Source organism: Rattus norvegicus, chromosome 5 (genome assembly GCF_036323735.1).
Source record: "Rattus norvegicus strain BN/NHsdMcwi chromosome 5, GRCr8, whole genome shotgun sequence".
NCBI lineage: Eukaryota > Metazoa > Chordata > Mammalia > Rodentia > Muridae > Rattus > Rattus norvegicus.
In genome coordinates, this window is record NC_086023.1 from 161,753,098 (window position 1) to 161,773,954 (window position 20,857).

A 20,857-nucleotide genomic window follows, 5' to 3' on the forward strand; every position below is an offset into this window, starting at 1 on the left:
AAACAAGGGCCTCCCCTCCCACTGATGCCAGATAAGGCCATCTTCTGCTACATATGTGGCTGCAGCCATGGGTTTCTTCATGTGTATTCTTTGGTTGGTGGTTTAGTTCTTGGGAGCTCTGGGAGTCTGGTTGTACTTTCTTTGACTTTTGAGTGATTTTTCTGAAATATTGACCCAGAAACAATAGGATTTGCTAAAGAAGATGCATTTGCCTCCCATGTCTACAGAACAATATCCAGCACTCTCCAGCTTCTGAGAATTTCTATCAGGAGGCTGAGATTCTGTTGGGCCTCTTTAGCATCTCCTTCCAGATAGATTGTAAGTTTAGAAAGAGATTTCTGACATTCGTCTCTGTAGAAGAGATTCATACTACCTAAGAGAGATCTCAAATCTTTCCAAATCAGCACAAAAATTGCCCATTTTGGGACCATATTGTTTGTGGCTAATATTCCAAAACTAGAAATGCCTGAACTTCTAAGGACTTTTTGTTAGATTTGAAGCAAGAGCACAAAGCAAGGCATTTCTTCTCTAGGAAAAAAAGAAGGCTAGAAGGTAAAGAACATCAGAAGATAGGAACTCTGACCCATTACCAGCCTGAGCAGAGAGAAGAGAAACCACCAGCAGTCTGTTACTTAGGAAAATAAACATGTTAGCCACATATACATTACAATAGTTTGCCCCCTTAAGGCTTACTTCAGTTTTTGGCTCCTGATTTCTTCTTTGATTGTCTGTCAATAGATTAATGTAGTAGACTAGAGTAGAGGAACACCAGAGCCTTTGGGGGATTGAATCCTTTTGGTCTAAGACCAGGGAAGTAGCCCTCTCTACACAGAAGTAGGTGAATAGTAAGAGAGGTTGTGAGGAACGTGGCAGGTCAGGTTTTGAAATATCAAAGCTAAATGGGAAAAGCCCCACCTGGTTGCAGATAAAACCACAGCTAGTTCTATTTCTTGGAATGTTGATGGCCTCTTCCATTACTACATAGTCTAAAGCATTTAAAGGAAAATTGGAGTCAGTGAGGTATGTGGTTATATTTGTGTTTCTTCGGATCACCTGGAACCAGAATTATAGATAGTTGTGAGTTTCCATGTGGGTCCTGGTTATAGAATCCAGAGTTTCTGTAAGAGTAACTGGAACCACTGAGCCATCTCTCCAGACCCTAGATTATCTCTTTCAAGCTTCCCGGGAGTTGTAGGGTGCCGTTGTTGCTATAGATGGCGTTTCATTGTAAGAATTTCACTCCACTGGGAATGAAAGCAAGGCTGTCATTGGATTATAGGGACTCAGGGAGCTCTATACAAGAAATAAGGTTCTATGTGAAGATAACGGTTATATCTGAGGCTCTTTTCGTTTTGACAAAGAATGCCTTTATCCATACAGCCAAGGTGTGCTGGTTAGCTTAAGATTGTGTCAGCAAGTTAGGGTCATTTGGGAAGAGGGAATCTCAATTGAGAAAAATGTCCCCTCCAGACAGGCCCATTGAAGTTGGTGGTGCATTTTTTCTTCTTTTATTGAATATTTTCTTTATTTACATTTCAAGTGTTATCCCTTTTCCTGTTTCCCCTTCAGAAACCCACTATCCCATCTCCCTTTCCGTGCTTCTATGAGGGTGCTCCCCCACCCACCTACCAAATCTCTCCTGACTCCCCACTCTGGCATTTCCCTACACTGGGGCATCAAGCCTTAATTGATGCCTCCTGTGAGAGGATACAGCTCTATGTTAGCAGTGCTACCTCTGGTGGGGGCAGGGTGTGGGAGTGGTATAAGAAAATAGACTGAGCAAGCAATGAAAGAGGAAGCCAGTAAGTAGCATTCCCCTGCATCAGCCCCTGGCTCTAGGTTCCTGCTCTGACTTCCTTTCAAGACATCCCTGGGTGACTGACTGAGATGTAGAACTATAAACTGAAATGAAGCTTTGCCAACCCATGTTGGTCATGGTGTTTAATATAGCAACAGAAAGCCTAGTAAACCAAGGCTCCTGTCTAATCTGTTGATTTCTCAGAAGTTACCCTGAAATATGCCCATGTGGCCATTTTGATGGGTCTTGAAATGCACAATGGCCACTTGAGTTGAAATCCTGATGACTTCTAATAGGTCCAAAATCTCAGGAGAATATGCCACTTGTTTTGTTTGTTTGTTTGTTTGTTTTGTTTTGTTTTATTGGTGGTGTTGTTGTTGTTAATTTATTTTTTTATTTTTACACTCCAGATTTTATCCCCCTCCTGGGCCATGCCCCGCAGGGTTCAACATCCTATACCTCCTTCCCACAACTCCACAACCCCCACCTCTTGTCTCCACAAGGATGTCCCCACCCCACACACCTCACCAGACCTCTGAACTCCCTGGAGCCTCCAGTCTCTTGGGGATTAGGTGCATCTTCTCTGACTGAACCCAGACCCAGGAGTCCTCTGCTGTATATGTGTTGGAGGTCTTTTCTCGGCTGGTGTATGCTGCCTGGTTGGTGATCCAGTGTCTAAGAGATCTCAGGGGTCTAGGTTAATTGAGACTGCTGGTCCTCCTACAGGGTTGCCCTCCTCCTTAGCTTCCTCCAGCTTTTCCTAATTCAACCAGAAGGCTCAGCAGCTTCTGTTTGTTGGTTGGGTGCACATATCTGCATCTGCCTCTTTCAGCTGCTTGTTGGGTTTTGGGAGGATAGTCATGATAGGTCTCCTTTTGTGAGTGTTCCATATACCCAGTGATAGTGTGATCCTTGAGCTGGATTTCACTTTGGACGTGTCTCTCGACCTCATTTTCCCCCTTTCTTCAGGCTCTTCTCACGTTTGTCCATGCAGTTTTTTCAGACAGGAAGAATTATGGGTTAGAGCTTTGGCTGTGGGATAGCAACCCCATCACTTACTTGGTGCCTTATCTCTCTGCTGGAGGTGGATTCAATAAGTTCCCTCTCCCCACTGTAGGGCCTTTCATCTAGGGTCCCCCTGTGAGTTCTGAGAGTTTCTAACTTCCCTGGTCTCTAGTACATTCTAGAGGGTCTTCCCACCCTCCTTCCTCCTGAGGTCCCATGTTTCCATTCTTTCTGCTGACCCTCAGGGCTTCAGTCCTTTACCCCCACCCAATACCAGATCATGTTTCCCTCTCCGCCTACCTCCATCCCCTCCCCCCCATTTCCCCCTCTCTCACTTCCCCCTTGTGATTGCTTTTTTCTCCTTCCCAAGTGGAACTGAAGTGACCTCACTTGGGCCCTTCGCTTGTTGACCTTTTAGAATTCTATGGACTGTATCCTAGGTATTCTGTACTTTTTTGTGGCTAATATCCACTTATTAGTGAGTACATACCATGCATGTCCTTTTGGGTCTGAGTTACCACACTCAGGATGACATTTTCTAGTTTCATCCATTTGCCTGCAAAACTCAGCATGTCGTCATTCTTAATAGCTGAGTAGTATTCCATTGCGTAAATAAACCACGTTTTCTGGATCTATTCTTCTGTAGTGGGACATCTACAGAACTGGTTGGTTGTTTCCAGCTTCTGGCTATTGAAAATAAGGCTGCTATGCCTTGGACTCATTGGCACAGGAGAAATTTCCTAAACAGAACTGAAATGGCTCATGCTCTGAGATCAAGAATTGATAAATTGGACCTCATGAAACTGGAAAGCTTCTGTACGGCAAAGGACACTGTCAATAAGACAAATAAGCATCCTACAGATTGGGGAAAAAATCTTCACTTACCCCACATCTGGTAGAGGGCTAAATCCAAAATATATAAAGAACTTAAGAAGCTAACCACCAAAAAAAAATAAACAAACAACCCAATCAAAAAATGGGGTATAGAACTAAACTGAAAATTCTCAATAGAGGAATCTCGAATGGCTGAGAAGCACCTAAAGAAATATTCAAAGTTCTTAGTGATCAGACAAATGCAAATCAAAACAACCCTAAGATTCCACCTTACATCAGTCAGAATGGCTAAGATCAAAACCTCAGGTGACAGCACATGTTGGCCAAGATGTGGAGAAAGGGGAACACTCCTCCATTGCTGATGGGGTTGCAAACTGGTACAACCACTCTGGAAATCAATTTGGAGGTTTCTCAGAAAATTGGAAATAGACCTACCTAAAGATCTAGAAATATCATTTGTTTTTCTTTTTGTTTCAATTTTAAATTTTTAAAGCTTTTGAACATTTCACACATGGGTACAGTATTTACATATTTACATAATTTTGACTTCTTTCCTCTTTAATTGCTCCTACATCATCTCTTTGACTCCCTTTCAAATTCATTCTTTATCATTTAGTATTAGTATATATGCATATACATTATACATGTATGTGTATAAATGTACAACCTACAGAGTCCATATAGTGTTCCTGCTATATACACGTGCTTGGGACTAACCTCCTGGGATTTGTTAATCTGTCAGGGAGCTCATCCTTGGAGAAAACTGCTTCTCCTTCTCTCCACAGCCATTGATGGCCTACATTCCTTCACCTAGAGGTGAGAACTTGTGAAAATTTCACCTCCACATTGGCATGTCAAATGGTGTTGCCATTATTTATGCATTGTTTAAGCAACCACACTGCTGATATTTTATGGGCACAATTTCCCTGTCATGTCTAGAAGATATTATCTATCAGTGATCGTACTGGTACTCTTGCTCTTACATTCTTTCCACATAGGGGCATGTGTAAATCAGGGTAATGCGCAATAAGGAGGCACTTTCTCTTTCAGGTCTCTGTGTCTGAGTCACATGGAATACATGAATGTATGTGAAGGTTAAGTCCCATACCTGTCCCCAGCTACAGGACCCTAGTGAGGGTGAACAGTTCTGCTTTGGTGGGTGATGTGGAATTACCAAGAAGAGGCCTAGATCCTATAAACTCTGTGAGGTTCCCTGCTGTATACTTGGAAATCCTGTATCCTGCCACCATGTTGATACTTGGATTTGTAAAGTGAATATCCTCAGGTTAGGAAAGTAGGGCATCCTGTAGATCTGGTCTAGCATTGTAGGTAAAGTCTATTGCCTGTACACCAATGCCATAGAGGAGCATTGGAGTTAGGATCTTACAGTAAAGTGGCAACATTTAAAATGTAGCATGGTTTTACAAGTTGCTCTAGAATTTATAAGAGAAACATCTGGTTCCTACTGAGATTCATCCAAAAATGCTTCAGTTGATAGATTTAAAGTAGTAAGTTATCATATCTATCACAGGGTCTGTTTAGACTCCTCCTCCATTGAGACAGACACAGCTGCCATTTCTCAGAGAGAAGCAGGGCTACCTTGTACCTCTAGGTCTAATGAGTTGGAAATATAAACAACTGGGTGCTGGAAGGATCCTAAAGTCTGTCTGAAACTTCCATGGCTACCTTTTGCTTACATACATAGAGAGAAGGATCTAGTAAGATCAGTGTCTGCTTTAGAGGCTGATGAGGCCTGTAAGGGAGAAACAGCAGATGACTTTAAAACTCATAGAATGAATGCAGCCCACCAGTTAGCACAATCATGATTGGTGTGCCTCAGAGAGGCAGAGCCCTGAAGACTATGTGTGCTGAGGATTTCATGCTGTTGGGGAGCATTGCCCTGCTTGTTGCCCTTGAGGTCTATATGGACTTTCTTATCTATGCACTCTATGAAAACTTTAGCAGGGCTTCTACCCCTCACTGGGCAGTATTATTGGTGCTCACAATAATAGTGATTGATCTTTTCCAAACATTGCTGCTGGAGCAGATTAATGTTCCTTTTAGGACTTGTATAAGATCATGATAAATAATAAAATAGTTGATCCTTTCTTTTTAAACAAAAATTTCAGCATGAGAGTAAAGAGAATCTGGCTGAAGAAATTACCTTGCTTTCTTACACTTTGTTAATCTATAACGAGTCACTTAGTTATGAATATATGTAGGCCCTTGGGAATATTTTTTTCTTCACCTGTAATATGTAATTTTTTTCATGTAAAGGTACTGGGGAATATATTTATTCTTTTAATCATTCACCAAAAGAAAAAGAATGTAATCACATTGGAATTTCTATGTTGCTTGCAAGATGTTGCTTGGATATATAAGCTGCGGGAGAAAAAAATAAAGTTGTTCAAGGTTGTTGAAGAACCCACTGGGGTGTGTGTGTGTGTGTGTGTGTGTGTGTGTGTGTGTGTGTGTGCGCACGCGCGCGCGTGTGTGTGTGTGTGATTCTTTCCCACTTTTTCTTCTCACCAGCCCCAAAAAGTTTCTTGCTAGGCCCCCAGGGAATTTTTCACTACATCCAGTGGATCAAACTTTGTTCCTTCAGAGAAAAGTCTCTGGAGTTCAATTGCTGACGCCCCACCTTAGTATACCCTTAACTGTTGAAGTTGGTCTTGGTAAGAGACCATTTCATTTCATGGATCCAGTCTAATACCTCTTTCTCTGATCCCTTTAAGGCCTCACAAAGAGGCCTGCTTTTTTTTCCTTTTTTCTTTTTTTGTTTCCCTCACCATTCTACCCCCATTACTGCCCTCCCCCCAACAATAACGTTCACTGGGGGTTCAGTCTTGGCAGGACCAAGGGCTTCCCCTTCCACTGGTGATCTTACTAGGCTATTCATTGCTACCTAGGCAGTTGGAACCCAGGGTCAGTCCATGTATAGTCTTTGGGTAGTGGCTTAGTCCCTGGAAGCTCTGGTTGGTTGGCAGTGTTGTTCATATGGGGTCTTGAGCCCCTTCAAGCTCTTCCAGTCCTTTGTAAAATTCCTTCAATGGGGGTCCTTTTCTCAGTTCAGTGGTTTAATGATGGCATTCGCCTATGTATTTGCTGTATTCTGGCTGTGTCTCTCAGGAGAGATCTACATCTGGTTCCTGTCAGCCTGCACTTCTTTGCTTTATCCATCTTATCTAGTTCGGTGGCTGTATATGTATGGGCCACATGTGGGGCAGGCTCCGAATGGGTGTTCATTCTGCCTCTGTTCTAAACTTTACCTCACTATTCCCTGCCAAGGGTATTCTTGTTCCCCTTTTAAAGCAGAAATGAAGCATTCGCATTTTGATCATCCGTCTTGAGTTTCTTGTGTTCTGTGAATATAGGATAATTCGAGCATTTGGGCTAAGAGCCACTTATCAATGAATGCATACCATGTGTGTTTTTCTGTGATTGGGTAACCTCACTCAGGATGATATTTTCCAGTTCCATCCATTTGCCTACGAATTTCATAAAGTCATTGTTTTTGATAGCTGAGTAATATTCCATTGTGTAGATGTACCACATTTTCTGTATCCATTCCTCTGTTGAAGGGCAACTGGGTTCTTTCCAGCTTCTGGCTATTATAAATAAAGCTGCTATGAACATAGTGGAGCATGTGTCTTTGTTACATGTTGGGGCTTCTTTTAGGTATATGCCCAAGGGAGGTATAGCTGGGTCCTCAGGTAGTACAATGTCCAATTTTCTGAGGAAACTGCAGATTGATTTCCAGAATGGTTGTACCACTCTGCAATCCCACCAACTGTGGAGGAGTGCTCCTCTTTCTCAACATCCTCACTAGTATTTGCTGTTGCCTGAGTTTTTGATCTTAGCCATTCTCACTGGTGTGAGGTGAAATCTCAGGGTTGTTTTGATTTGCATTTCCGTTATAACTAAAGATGTTGAACATTTCTTTAGGTGTTTCTCAACCATTTGGCATTCCTCAGCTGTAAATTCTTGCTTAGCTCTGAACCCCATTTTTTAATAGGGTTATTTGTCTCCCTGCGGTCTAACTTCTTGAGTTCTTTGTATATTTTGGTTATAAGCCCTCTATCAGTTGTAGGATTGGTAAAGATCTTTTCCCAATCTGTTGGTTGCCATTTTGTCCTAACAACAGTGTCCTTTGCCTTACAGAAGCTTTGCAGTTTTATGAGATCCCATTTGTCAATTCTTGATCTTAGAGCATAAGCCATTGGTGTTTTGTTCAGGAAATTTTTTCCAGTGCCCATGTGTTCCAGATGCTTCCCCACTTTTTCTTCTATTAGCTTGAGTGTATCTGGTTTGGTGTGGAGGTCCTTGTTCCACTTGGACTTAAGATTTGTACAGGGTGATAAGCATGGATCGATCTGCATTCTTCTACATGCTGACCTCCAGTTGAACCAGCACCATTTGCTGAAAATGCTATCTTTTTCCATTGGATGGTTTTGGCTCCTTTGTCAAAAATCAAGTGACCATAGGTGTGTGGGTTCATTTCTGGGTCTTCAATTCTATTCCATTGGTCTATCTGTCTGTCTCTGTACCAATACCATGCAGTGTTTTTCACTATTGCTCTGTAATACTGCTTGAGTTCAGGGATAGTGATTCCTCAATAAGTCCTTTTATTGTTGAGGATAGTTTTAGCTATCCTGGGTTTTTTGTTATTTCAGATGAATTTGCAAACTGTTTTGTCTAACTCTGTGAAGAATTGGATTGGTATATTGATGGGGATTGCATTGAATCTGTTGATCGCTTTTGGTAAAATGGCCATTTTTACTATATTAATCCTGCCAATCCATGAGCATGGGAGATCTTTCCATCTTCTGAGATTTTCTTCAATTTCTTTCTTCAGAGGCTTGAAGTTGTTATTGTACAGATCTTTTACTTGCTTGGTTAAAGTCACACCGAGGTATTTTATATTATTTGGAACTATTATGAAGGTGTTGTTTCCCTAATTTCTTTCTCGGCTTGTTTCTCTTTTGTGTAGAGGAAGGCTACTGATTTATTTGAGTTAATTTTATACCCAGCCACTTTGTTGAAGTTGTTTATCAGGTTTAGTAGTTCTCTGGTGGAACTTTTGGGATCACTTAAATATACTATCATATCATCTGCAAATTTGACTTCTTCTTTTCCAATCTGTATCCCCTTGACCTCCTTTTGTTGTCAGATTGTTCTGGCTAGAACTTCAAGAACTATATTGAATAAGTAAGGAGTGAGTGGGCAGCCTTGTCCAGTCCCTGATTTTAGTGGGGTTGTTGCAAGTTTCTCTCCATTTAGTTTAATGTTAGCTACTGGTTTGCTGTATATGGCTTTTACTATGTTTAGGTATGGGCCTTGGATTCCTATTCTTTCCAGGACTTTTATCATGAAGGGGTATTGAATTTTGTCAAATGCTTTTTCAGCATCTAATGAAATGATCATGTGGTTTTGTTCTCTCAGTTTGTTTATATAATGGATCACGTTGATGGTTTTCCATATATTAAACCATCCTGCATGCCTCAGATGAAGCCTACTTGATCATTACACCAGACTTCTAACCAGAGACTATGAAAGCCAGAAGATCATGGACAGATGTCATACAGACCCTAATAGAACACAAATGCCAGCCCAAGTTACTGCATCCAATGAAACTCTCAATTAACATAGATGGAGAAACCAAGATATTCCATGACGAAACCAAATTTACACAATATCTTTCTACAAATCCAGCCCTACAAAGGATAATAAATGGTAAAGCTCAATGCAAGGAGGCAAGCTACACACTAGAGAAAGCAAGAAATTAATCTTTTTGCAACAAAAAAAGAGGAGACAAGCACACAACCATATCCTCACCTCCAAATTCCAATGTAACAGGAAGAAACAATCACTATTCCTTAATATCTCTCAATATCAATGGTCTCAACTTCCCAATAAAAAAACGCAGATTAACAAACTGGATATGTAATGAGGACCCAGGATTTTGCTGGGTACAAAAACAAACCTCAGAGACAAAGACAGATAATGACTCAGAGTAAAAGTCTAAAAACAACTTTCCAAGCAAATGGTTTGAAGAGACAAGCTGGAGTAGCAATTCTAATGTTGAATAAAATTGATTTTCAACCAAAAGTCATCAAAAAAGATAAGGAAGGACACTTCATATTCATCAAAGGAAAAATCCACCAAGATGAACTTTCAATCCTAAATATCTATGCTCCAAATACAAGGGCACCTACATACATAAAAGAAACCGTACGAAAGCTCAAAGCACATATTGCACCTCACACAAAAATAGTAGAAGATTTCAACACCCCACTCTCATCAATGGACAGGTCATGGAAAGAGAAATTAAACAGAGAAATATACAAACTAACAGAAGTCATGAACAAAATGGAGTTAGCAGATATTTATAGAACATTCTATCCTAAAACAAAAGGATATACCTTCTCACCACCTCATGGCACTTTCTCCAAAATTGACGATATAATTGGTCATAAAACAGGCCTCAATAGATACAGAAAGATAGAAATAATCCCATGAGTCCTATCAGACCACCACGGGCTAAAGCTGGTCTTCAACAACAATAAGGGAAGAATGCCTACATATACGTGGAAATTGAACAATGCTCTACTCAATGATAACCTGGTCAAAGAAGAAACAAAGAAAGAAATTAAAGACTTCTTAGAATTTAATGAAAATGAAGGTACTACATACCCAAACTTATGGGACACATGAAAGCTGTGCTAAGAGGAAAACTCATAGCTCTGAGTGCCTGCAGAAAGAAACAGGAGAAAGCATATATCAGCAGCTTGATGGCACAGCTAAAACCTCTAGAACAAAAAGAAGCAAATACACTCAGGAGGAGTAGAGGGTAGGAAATAATCAAACTCATAGCTGAAATCAATGGAGTTGAAACAAAAAAGACTATACAAAGAATCAAAAGAACCAAAAGCTGGTTCTTGAGAAAATCAAAAAGATAGATAAACACTTAGCCAGACTAAACAGAGGACGCAGAGAGTGTGTCCAAATTAACAAAATCAGAAATGAAAAGGGAGACATAACAACAGAATCAGAGGAAATTCAAAAAATCATCAAATCCTAATATAAAAGCCTATAGTCAACAAAAATGAAAATCTGGAGGAAATGGACAATTTTCTAGACAGATACCAGGTACCAAAGTTAAATCAAGAACAAATAAACCATCTAAACAACCCCATAACTCTTTTTTTTGTGGATAAAAATTTTAGTTGATTGTACATATTTCTTAACTATTTTTTTTCAAAAATATGCTTAATGACTCTCCGATAATTTCCATTGATTTTTTTATTATTAACTTGAGTATTTCTTATATACATTTCAAGTGTTCAACCCCATAACTCTTAAAGAAATAGAAGCAGTTATTAAACATCTCACAACCAAAAAGAGCCCAGGTCCGGATAGGTTCAGTGCAGAATTCTATCAGATCTTCATAGAAGAACTCATACCAATAATATGCAAACTATTGCACAAAATTGAGACAGACGGGATGCTACCAAATTCCTTCTATGAAGCCACTATTACTCTTATACCTAAACCACAGAAATACCCAACAAAGAAAGAGAACTTCAGACCAATTTCCTTTATGAATATCGACACAAAAAGTACTCAATAATATTCATGCAACCCGAATCCAAGAGCACATCAAAACAATCATCCATCATGATCAAGTAGCCTTCATCCCGGGTATGCAGGGATGGTTTAATACAGAAAACCATCAATGTAATCCACTATATAAACAAACTGAAAGATAAAAACCACATGATCATTTCATTAGATGCTGAAAAATCATTTGACAAAATTCAACACCCCTTCATGATAAAAGTCCTGGAAAGAACAGGAATTCAAGGCCCATACCTAAACGTAGTAAAAGTCGTATACAGCAGGTAACATTAAACTAAATGGAGAGAAATGTGAAGCAATCCCACTAAAATCAGGGACTAGACAAGGCTGCCCACTCATTCCCTACTTATTAAATATAGTTCTTGAAGTTGTAGCCAGAGGAATCAGACGGCGAAAGGAGATCAAGCCGATACAGATTGGAAGGGAAGAAGTCAAAATATCACAATTTGCAGGTGATATGATAGTATATTTAAGTGAACCCAAAAGTTCCACCAGAGTACTACTAAATCAGAGTACTAATAAAAACCTTCATCAAAGTGGCTGGGTATAAAATTAACTCAAATAAATCAGTAGCCTTTTTCTACACAAAAGAGAAACAAGCCGAGAAAGAAATTAGGGAAACGACACCCTTCATAATAGTCCCAAATAGTATAAAATACTTCGGTGTAACTTTAACCACGCAAGTGAAAGATCTGTATGATAAGAACTTCAAGCCTCTGAAGAAAGAAATTGAAGAAAATCTCAGAAGATGGAAAGATCTCCCAGGTTCATGGATTGGTAGGATTAATTATAGTAAAAATGGCCTCTTTATCAAAAGCGATCTACTGATTCAAGGCAATCCCCATTAAAATTCCAATCAAATTCTTCATATAGTTAGACAGAACAGTTTGCAAATTCATCTGGAATAACAAAACCCAGGATAGCTAAAACTATCCTCAACACTAAAAGGATTTCTGGGGGAATCACTATCCCTGAACTCAAGCAGTATTACAGAGCAGTAGTGATAAAAACTATATGGTATTGGTACAGAGACAGACAGATAGACCAGTGGAATAGAATTGAAGACCCAGAAATGAACCCACACACCTATGGTCAATTGTTTTTTGACAAAGGAGCCAAAATTATACAATGGAAAAAGATAGCATTTTCAGCAAATGGTGCTGGTTCAACTGGAGGTCAACATGTAGAAGAATGCAGATCAATCCATGCTTATCACCCTGTACAAAGCTTAAGTCCAAGTGGATCAAAGACCTCCACAAAAAACCAAATACACTCAGATTAATAGAAGAAAAAGTGGAGAAGAATCACGAACATATGCACACTGGAGAAAATTTCCTGAACAAAACACCAATGGCTTATACTCCAAGATCAAGAATTGAGAAATGGGATCTCATAAAACTACAAAGCTTCTGTAAGGCAAAGGACACTGTTGTTATGGCATAACAGCAACCAACAGATTGGGAAAAGATCTTTACCAATCCTACAACTGAGAAGGCTTATATCCAAAATATACAAGGAACTCACGAAGTTAGACAGCAGGAAGACAAATAACGCCATTAAAAATGGGGTTCAGAACTCAAACTAATAGAAGAAAAACTAGGGAAGCATCTGGAACACATGGGCACTGGAAAAAATTTCCTGAACAAAACACCAATGGCTTATGCTCTAAGATCAAGAATCGACAAATGGGATCTCATAAAACTGCAAAGCTTCTGTAAGGCAAAGGACACTGTGGTTAGGACAAAACGGCAACCAACAGATTGGGAAAAGATCTTTACCAATCCTACAACAGATAGAGGCCTTATATCCAAAATATACAAAGAACTCAAGAAGTTAGACCGCAGGGAAACAAATAACCCTATTAAAAAATGGGGTTCAGAGCTAAACAAAGAATTCACAGCTGAGGAATGCCGAATGGCCGAGAAACACCTAAAGAAATGTTCAACATCTTTAGTCATAAGGGAAATGCAAATCAAAACAACCCTGAGATTTCACCTCACACCAGTGAGAATGGCTAAGATCAAAAACTCAGGTGACAGCAGATGCTGGCGAGGATGTGGAGAAAGAGGAACACTCCTCCATTGTTGGTGGGATTGCAGACTGGTAAAACCATTCTGGAAATCAGTCTGGAGGTTCCTCAGAAAATTGGACATTGAACTGCCTGAGGATCCAGCTATACCTCTCTTGGGCATATACCCAAAAGATGCCTCAACATATAAAAGAGACACGTGCTCCACTATGTTCATCGCAGCCTTATTTATAATAGCCAGAATCTGGAAAGAACCCAGATGCCCTTCAACAGAGGAATGGATACAGAAAATGTGGTACATCTACACAATGGAATATTACTCAGCTATCAAAAACAACGAGTTTATGAAATTCGTAGGCAAATGGTTGGAACTGGAAAATATCATCCTGAGTGAGCTAACCCAATCACAGAAAGACATACATGGTATGCACTCATTGATAAGTGGCTATTAGCCCAAATGCTTGAATTACCCTAGATCCCTAGAACAAACGAAACTCAAAACGGATGATCAAAATGTGAATGCTTCACTCCTTCTTTAAATGAGGAAAAAGAATACCCTTGGCAGGGAAGGGAGAGGCAAAGATTAAAACAGAGACTGAAGGAACACCCATTCAGAGCCTGCCCCACATGTGGCCCATACATATACAGCCACCCAATTAGACAAGATGGATGAAGCAAAGAAGTGCAGACCGACAGGAGCCGGATGTAGATCTCTCCTGAGAGACACAGCCAGAATACAGCAAATACAGAGGTGAATGCCAGCAGCAAACCACTGAACTGAGAATAGGTCCCCTATTGAAGGAATCAGAGAAAGAACTGGAAGAGCTTGAAGGGGCTCGAGACCCCAAAAGTACAACAATGCCAAGCAATCAGAGCTTCCAGGGACTAAGCCACTACCTAAAGACTATACATGGACTGACCCTGGACTCTGACCCCATAGGTAGCAATGAATATCCTAGTAAGAGCACCAGTGGAAGGGGAAGCCCTGGGTCCTGCTAAGACTGAACCCCCAGTGAACTAGTCTATGGGGGGAGGGCGGCAATGGGGGGAGGGTTGGGAGGGGAACACCCATAAGGAAGGGGAGGGGGGAGGGGGATGTTTGCCCGGAAACCGGGAAAGGGAATAACACTCGAAATGTATATAAGAAATACTCAAGTTAATAAAAAAAAAAAGTTAGAAGAAAAAAAAATGGGGTTCAGAGCTAAACAAAGAATTCACAGCTGAGGAATGCTGAATGGCTGAGAAACACCTAAAGAAATGTTCAACATCTTTACTCATAAGGGAAATGCAAATCAAAACAACCCTGAGATTTCACCTCACACCAGTCAGAATGGCTAAGAACAAAAATTGAGGTAACAGCAAATGCTGGTGAGAATGTGGAGAAAGAGGAACACTCCTCCATTGTTGGTGGGATTGCAGAGTGGTACAACCATTCTGGAAATCAGTCTGGAGGTTCCTCAGAAAGTTGGACATTGAACTTCCTGAGGACCCAGTTATACCTCTCTTGTGCATATACCCAAAAGATGCCCCAACATATAACAAAGACACGTGCTCCACTATGTTTATAGCAGCCTTATTTATAGTAGTCAGAAGCTGGAAAGAACCCAGATGCCCTTTGACAGAGGAATGGATACAGAAAATGTGGTACGTCTACACAATGGAATATTACTCAGCTATCAAAAACAATGACTTTATGAAATTCATAGGCAAATGGATGGAACTGGAAAATATCATCCTGAGTGAGGTAACCCAATCACAGAAAAACACACATGGTATGCACTCATTGATAAGTGGCTATTAGCCCAAATGCTTGAATTACCCTAGATGCACAGAACACATGAAACTCAAAAGAAGGATGACCAAAATGGGAATGCTTCACTCCTTCTTTAAAAGGGGAACAAGAATACCCTTGCCAGGGAATAGGGAGGCAAAGTTTAGAACAGAGGCAGAAGGAACACCCATTCAGAGCCTGCCCCACATGTGGCCCATACATATACAGCCACCCAATTAGATAAGATGGATGAAGCAAGGAAGTGCAGGCCGACAGGAACCAGATGTAGATCTCTCCTGAGAGACACAGCCAGAATACAGCAAATACATAGGCGAATGCCAGCAGCAAACCACTGAACTGAGAACGGGACCCCCGTTGAAGGAATCAGAGAAAGTACTGGAAGAGCTTAAAGGGGCTTGAGACCCCATATGAACAACAATGCCAACCAACCAGAGCGTCCAGGGACTAAGCCACTACCCAAAGACTATACATGGATTGAGCCTGGGCTCCAACTGCATAGGTAGCAATGAGTAGCCTAGTAAGATCACCAGTGGAAGGGGAAGCCCTTGGTCTTCCCAAGACTGAACCCCCAGTGAAGGTGATTGGTGGGGGGAAGGTGGAAATGGGGGAAGGATTGAGAGGGGAACACCCATATAGAAGGGGAAGCGGAGGGGTTCAGGTGATGTTGGCCCAGAAACCGGGAACGGTTATAACAATCGAAATGTAAATAAGAAATACTCAAGTTAATAAAGATAGAAAAAGAATATACCACAAGAAAAAAGAAAAAGAAAAAAGGAACGAATATATTTTTTAAAAAATTGGGTTCAGAGCTAAAGAATTCATAGATGAGGAATCTCCCATGGCTGAGAAGCACCTAAGGAAATGTTCAATGTTCAACCTCTCTTTAGTCATAAGGGAAATGCAAATCAAAGCAACCCTGAGATTCCACCTCACACCAGTCAGAATGGCTAAGATCAAGAACTCCGGTGACAGCAGATGCTGGGGAGGATGTGGAGAAAGAGAAACACTCCTCAATTGTTGGTGGGATTGCAGAGTGGTACAACCATTCTGGAAATCAGTCTGGAGGTTCCTCGGAAAATTGGACATTGCACTACCTGAGGACTCAGCTATACCTCTCTTAGGCATATACCCAAAAGATGCTCCAACATATAACAAAGACACATGCTCCACTATGTTCATTGCAGCCTTATTTATAATAGGCAGAAGCTGGAAAGAACCCAGTTACCCTTCAACAGAGGAATGGATACAGAAAATGTGGTACATCTACACAATGGAATACTATTCCACTATAAAAACAATGACTTTATGAAATTCATAGGCAAATAGATGGAACTGGAAAATATCATCCTGAGTGAGGTAACCCAATCACAGAAAAACACACATGGTATGCACTCATTGATAAGTGGCTATTAGCCCAAATGCTGGAATTACCCTAGATGCACAGAACACATGAAACTCAAGAACAATGACCAAAATGCAAATGCTTCACTCCTTCTTTAAAAGGGGAACAAGAATACCCTTGCCAGGGAATAGGGAGGCAAAGTTTAGAACAGAGGCAGAATGAATACCCATTCAGAGCCTGCCCCACATTTGGCCCATACATATACAGCCACCCAATTAGATAAGATGGATGAAGCAAAGAAGTGCAGGCCGACAGGAACCGCATGTAGATCTCTCCTGAGAGACACAGCCAGAATACAGCAAATACATAGGCAAATGCCAGCAGCAGTCCACTGAACTGAGAATGGGACCCCCGTTGAAGGAATCAGAGAAAGGACAGGAAGAGCTTGAAGGGGCTCGAGTCCCCATATGAACAACAATGCCAACCAACCAGAGCTTCCAGGGACTAAGCCATTACCCAAAGACTATACATAGCCTGACCCTGGGTTCAAACTGCATAGGCAGCAATGAATAACCTAGTAAGGGCACCAGTGGAAGGGGATGCCCTTGGTCCTGCCAGGGCTGAACCCCCAGTGAACGGGATTCTTGGGGGGAGGGCAGTCATGGGGGGGAGTATGGGAAGGGGAACACCCATATAGAAGGGGAGGAGGAGCGACTAGGGGGATGTTGGCCTCGAAACCAATAAAGAAATAATATTTGAAATGTAAATAAGAAATACCCAATTTAATAAAGATGGAAAAAAACTAAATGGTACCCTACAAGCACGAGAACTCCTTGGACCTTTGGTTATAGACAGCTCAGTAACTACATCTTTTGGGGGATTTGAGTCTTTGAGGGAGATAGATAGATAGATAGATAGATAGATAGATAGATAGATAGATAGATAGATAGCACTGTGATTTGAAGAGTTAGAGTAGTATTTTGTTCCAAAATAGGTTTTCTAGGCTATGAACTAATACGTTATTTATATACTGAATGAGGTTTCTTCAAGAGAGAAATTAAAGAGAAGATGGGTTTTAGTTAGAAGATATCTGTTCTAAGAAGATTTAAGGGTTAGAATTTATGGGATGGTTAGGAATTATGACCCTCACATGACCCTCAGGTTCTGTACCATTCCATAGGATCCATCTGACTTTTTATGACTATGATAACATTATATCATAGAAAGCTCCAGGGGCTGATCCACTCATTTATCAGCGAAAGTCTACAAGGCTTTTCATCCCTTGAGCTTTAAAGTAGTGCTTTTCATCCTTCCTAATGCTGTGACTTTTTAATACAGTTCTTTGTGTTATAGTGACACCCAATCATAAAAGTATTGTATTTTACTGCTACTTCATAACTGTAATTTAGCCACTATTATGAATCACAATGTAAATATCTAATATGCAACCCCAAAGGGGTCACGACCCAAGGCTGAGAACCACTGCTTTAATGGATATTGATATTTTGTGGAAAATTACTGGATACTTAAGAGTGATTGTGACAAGAAAGACTAAGGATCCACACCAAACTTCAGGTGGAATTGGTTGGGTGATGTAAGGGTTTGTAATAGACACTATAAGGAAAGAATGTGAGGTTTCAAAAACCTCTGAATTATAGAGTAGAAAAGTAGATATCAGGAATGTCACATGGTGTCTAAACTCTCAAAGAATCTTAAACTAGTCTTAAGTTTAGACATAATGTCTCTACGGAAGATAATATGACAACTACTTAGCACTAGAAAGGAATGAATAAAGTTTTTTTTAAAGGGTGTTGAACTGATTAGTTGAGGTCTGTCCTTGATATTAGTGAAAAGGGATGGAGATTGAAATCTAACCAAACAAGGTACTCAATCCCATATCCAAAAGAAATATACATGTAGGGCTAGCTGAAGCTCATCCATGAGACAGAGACTATGTAGAGTTTTAGTCTGAAAAGTAAGGGAACTGTTTTTCATTATTTGGTGCTCCATAATCATTGTCAAAGAACAACATCAGGAGAATTGATTCTTTCTCAGGTTTCACCTGAGTCTGATGTTCCCTGGATGGAGATTGGCTCTCCCCAACAAAGGTAAGAGAGACATTCTCCCTTCCAACGACTTCCCTCCACTTTACAACTGGAACATAACCCCTGGGTAGGCCAACAGTCCAGTGGCTTTGGACACTTTCAGTTACAATGTTCTAGGTACAATGACAGCAGAAAAGAGGTCTTTGAATAGAGGCTGAGCTCATCCTCTTGGACTGAATAAAGTAGCCACTACAGTGATCTAAGATGTCTTGAGATGGAAAAGGAGGAAACGGTTGCTAGGATTATTAATTTAGTCCTTTCTCTTGTCTATTTCTTCCTCCACTTTGGCAACCATGAGCTCTCCTTTTGAAGAAAGCTATGTGTAATAAAGTAGAAATGATGCAGGGACCACTGGTCCAGGGTTTCATCTATTAGCTGGCTTACACAATGTAAGTCAGCATGGATAAGCCCTCTGATTCTTGGAATCCATATTAGTGTGCTTGTGTGTTGTTACAGCTGGTCTAAGCTAAAATAAAGTGGGGTTTTCAAAGCTCCTGCTATTTCCTATAACTTACGGCTAGTGAGTTTGGTAATGACCTTTTTATGTCCTCTAAAGACAGGTAATCAGTTTCATAAAACCCTTTCTCCACCCCACTCCCTATATAAATTGCCCAATATGACCAGCAGGCCTTTGTGTGGGGCATGGCAATGAAATTGGGACAAGTTGTAGTTCATGAGTATGAACACCATCAGCCCTGAACTACAGGACTTTTCCTTATCCATGCAGCAAGTGGTCAGAGTGGCATAGACATTTTGATGGGCTTTAAAAGTTTCAGGAAGTCCCTAAAACTGATCAGATATACCAGTCCCTGCTCTACTGCTAAGAGACACTGTCAGACTAGCTGAGCTGCCTGAAATTAGTAGAGACAAGCCTAGCTGCTTGAAAGAAGCTCATATCAACCGATCTGTTTAGAAAAGATACCCTCCAACCTACTTGTCTGCCTGTAAATCATGCAGTGAGCTACAAATTTCTAGATATTTTGTGAGCTATCACCCATGTTGGGGTGAACTTTGGTTGATACAACTATCTTTGAGATAGGCCTGCTCCCATAAGTAAGCTGAATAAAACTCCTTAGTGCACCAAGTTGAACAGGGACAGTTTTCTTACTTTGGTATGTTTTAGATTCCCTGTCAGGTATTAAGACACGTTTGTTCACTTCCAGTATTAAATAACAACTGATCATATCTAGTGTCACATGACCCCTGACATTAACTTGCAAGACAGTGCATTTCTATGTGTTTAAGTCACTAATTTTGTGACAATATATTGTAGTAGCCACAGGAAAGGAAAGATACAGATGCAGATTCTCTATCAAAACAGAGTTGGGGGCTGGAGAGATGGCTCAGTGGTTAAGAGCACTGACTGCTCTTCCAGAGGTCCTGAGTTCAATGGTGGTTCATGACCATCTGTAATGGGATCAGATGCCCTCTTCTGGTGTGTCTGAAGACAGCGACCATGTACTTATATAATAAATAAATAAAACTTAAAAAAACATGGCCAATTATTTAAAAAAAAACAGTTGACTTCTACTACTGATCAATGGTGACCTGTCTCCACAGAAACGTACACATAGGGAGGTAGAGCTCATTGGCAGAATATTTACCTGCAGAGATCCATACCCAGCCCACAAGATGGCGCTCTCCACACTCATAACCCACCAGGAGCAAGTATGAGCAAGCCACTTAACCAATATGGGAACTAAGTAATGAATGAACATATGCCTTGTCAAAGACATGAAGTAGGAGAATAGACAGAGAATGAGATCCAGAAAGTCTTATAAAATCAGCGTCTGTGAAAAACAAGTTGGCAAAAATAAAAGCTGAACTACCACCTCCTCCCTGGCCTAGCCAGGGCTTACTGAATCCAGCTCACTGGGGCAATTGCAAAAGCACTTCGGCAAGTGACCTACAGCATTATTACATACAAGGCCGGTATGCATATCCAAGGGGGAAGATTTTAGTTGATAAGGAATCTTGCAATGCATGAGGTTGCGTATTTAGCAAGTAGAAGAAAACTTGCGCTGTGCAAACGAGCCAAACACCCTTTGAGCCCCAACACGGAGGGTCCATGGAGCTACTAACCCTTCTTTCTTTGTTCCAGTTTGCAGTCACCCTCAGAAGTGTGTTTTTATTTAATAAACTCTCTGAGCCTTTTCCATGATTGTCTCTGGGTCAATTTCTCATTCCAGGACTTAAGGGCCTGGAAATTCTTTTGGAGGTATATTCTGAAACCTAATATCTGCTGACATTGGTCAGCAAGCCAAGCAAAAGGCTGAAATGTAAAAGTCCTACTTATTCCAGGAGCACCTGAGAG

The 20,857-nt window shown here is 40.7% G+C and overlaps 1 protein-coding gene across 1 annotated transcript in view; it reads left to right on the top strand.

Moving 5' to 3' along the window:
* Nucleotides 1-20,857, top strand: part of LOC103692519 (60S ribosomal protein L9 pseudogene) — a 1,198,372-nt gene that overhangs the window by 138,352 nt on the left and 1,039,163 nt on the right. The gene's annotated exons all lie outside the window — the stretch shown is intronic.